We start from the raw sequence: 3,163 nt of genomic DNA, 5'->3' as shown, positions 1-3,163 counted from the left end.
GTGCATAAAGGTTGCACTGGGCCACAATTGTTGATAACATGTCCTCTGTAAAAATTAAATCAAAAAAATTGATTGGGGAAAAATTTTCCGTGTCCACCTGGACTCCTGGCTGGGCAGTGAAAGGGGGAATGTTGGCTTCTCCTGAATTAGGAGAAAGCCACAAGGGGTTTTGAAGGGCATAGGGAAGGCTGGCATGGGTCCTTGGCCTTTCTTGCTGAGGTACTGCGGTGCTGGTGGATGGCACTGCAGTGCTGGTGGATGGCACTGCAGTGCTGGTGGAAGGCACTGCGGTGCTGGTGGAAGGCACTGCGGTGCTGGTGGATGCCACTGCCTCCTCACTAGTAGTGTTCCACTACTGAGGACTGGCTCATAATTGACGTCCGACTCAGAATCGGAGTTTGAAATGGAATCTGAACAAGAGAGCTCCCCGTTGCTCTCGTCGGCCTGGGAAAGTATCTGGTATGCCTCCTCGGCGGAAAAGTCTCTTTTGGACATGCTTGCTGGTGATGATGCGACTACACAGGTGTGTGCTAAGCCTGCACTGATGGGCACTGATGAGGCGGTACTAATGAGCACAGATGGGCACTGAAGTGGCATAGAGAGGCACTGATGAGGTGGCACAGAAGGGCACTGATGAGGTGGAACAGATGTGCACTGATGAGTTGGAACAGATGTGCACTGATGAGGTGGAACAGATGTGAACTGATGAGACGGCACTGATGAGGCTGCACAGATGTGCACTGATTACACAGATATGCACTGATGAGGTGGCACAGATGGGCACTGATGAGGCGTCACAGATGGGCACTGATGAAGCTGCACAGATGGGCACTGATTGCACAGATGTGCACTGAGGCGGCACAGATGGGGACTGATTTATGGCACAGATATGCACTGATGAGGTGGCACTGATGAGATGGCACAGATGGGCACTGAGGTGGCACAGATGGGCACTGATGAGGCGGAACAGTTGTGCACTGATTGATTGCACTGATGAGGTGGCATAGATGTGCACTGATGAGGTGGCACAGATGTGGCGGTACAGATGGGCACTGATGAGGCGGCACAGATGGGCACTGATGAGGTGGCACAGATGGCCACTGATGAGGCGGCACAGATGGCCACTGATGAGGCGGCACAGATGTGCACTGATGAGGCGGCACAGATGGGCACTGATGAGGTGGCACAGATGTGGCGGTACAGATGGGCACTGATGAGGCGGAACAGTTGTGCACTGATTGGTTGCACTGATGAGGTGGCACAGATGTGCACTGATGAGGTGGCACAGATGTGGCGGTACAGATGGGCACTGATGAGGCGGCACAGATGGGCACTGATGAGGTGGCACAGATGGGCACTGATGAGGCGGCACAGATGGCCACTGATGAGGCGGCACAGATGTGCACTGATGAGGCGGCACAGATGGGCACTGATTGGCACAGGTGGGCACCAATGAGGTGGCACAGGTGGGCACCGATGAGGTGGCACAGGTGGGCACTGATTGCAGATGTGCACAGATGTTCGGACACTGATCACCAATGGCACAGATTGGCACAGGTGGTCACCGATTGGCACAGGTGGGCACTGATTGGCACAGGTGGGCACTGATTGGCACAGATCCCACTGTACTGGTGGGGCACTGTTTGGTCACTTTTATCAGAGTAAAATATGTTTTAACACTCACTGAAGGCACAGATCGCTGCAGCTATCCTCTCTCGTCCTCACACGCGGTCTCTGTGTGAGGAGAGAGAGATGGCAATGCGAGATGATCTCATATGTTTGCATTTGAGATCATCTCTCATTGGCACCGGTGATCGCGCTGTAAACGGCCGCTGTGATTGGCCATCTACTGCGATCTGTGACAGAATTTCCCCGATGCGCCCGTGGGAACGCACGGGGAACGAGGAAAGGGGAGGACGTCCCATGACAGCCTCTCGGAGAATGAGGTCCACGCTGTAGCAGTCATTCGGCTCTGGCCCGGACCTCAAGTGGTTAAATGACAAATGTGCACTCATGCGATGCTGTACATAAAAATACATTTTTTCTCATTTTTTTTCTCGACAAATAAAGCTTTCTTTTGTTGGTACTTGATCACTTCTGCGGTTTTTATTTTTTGCGCTAATAACAAAAAAAAGACCCACAATTAAAAAAAAAAAAAAAATATATATATATATATATATATATATATATATTACTTTCTGCTATAAAACATACCCAACATATTCATTGGTTTGTGTGAAAGTTATAGCGTCTACAAACTATGGTATATATATCTATATATAGGATTATTTTTTTATTTTTATACTTCTAATGGAGGAGATCTGCACTTTATTTCGGGACTGTGATAGTGCTCAGGGCTTAGAATGGACTGTTGGGTGCTCACTGCAAACATTCCGCAAGTTCAGGTGAACAGGCAATGTTCGACTCGAAGTGTTCGCTCAACTCTAGTGTCCAACAACGTGTTAATGTGTGTATACATGTGCCGCATCTTATTAAACTATTTGTTGGGGATAAGACACAAAAAAGATTATTCCCTCTATACAGAGCTCTGTGTTGTTTGTCAACACAGGGCTCTGAGCTGTGATTGGAGGCAGCCAATCAGCAGGTCCCAGCCCATGAATCATTAGCCGGGACCTGCTGACAAAATCCCCGCTTTGTCCAATCACAGTGGGAGTTGGGTTTGGGGAGGTCAAGTGGTTAAACATGAGCAAACACAATAATGGCTCTGGTGGTGAAATGGTTAAACATGTGCTGCAATGTATGTGAATACAAACTCCCCGTCATTGTGCTGAGTTTATAAGAAAGGTGTATAGCAGTGTTTGTTAGGAAGGTGTTGGGATGTAATAGCAGCGTGCAGTGTTTGTTAGGAAGGTGTATAGCAGTGTGTAGGGGGTTCCCTCAGAGCTGACATCTTCCAGGTCAGACTCGGAACATAAACACCCCAACATCACCTCTACCCATCCTCCTCCTGCTACACAGAAACCATTTACGCCTGCGCAGAGGGCGGAGCACGTAATTGACGTACATGTGCGAGCGCGTAACTCTGTTTCTCAGGGGCGCGCGTTCCTCCCAGTTGGGGGCGGGTTCTCTGCACACAGTGAAGCCCCGCCCTCTGTGTAGTGTACAGTCATCAGTGAGCGGAGCAGGAAGAACAGCGGCTGAT

Source organism: Aquarana catesbeiana, linkage group LG02 (assembly GCF_042186555.1).
Source record: "Aquarana catesbeiana isolate 2022-GZ linkage group LG02, ASM4218655v1, whole genome shotgun sequence".
NCBI lineage: Eukaryota > Metazoa > Chordata > Amphibia > Anura > Ranidae > Aquarana > Aquarana catesbeiana.
The sequence above is the reverse complement of the archived record's forward strand: the minus strand, read 5'-3'. Positions refer to the sequence as shown.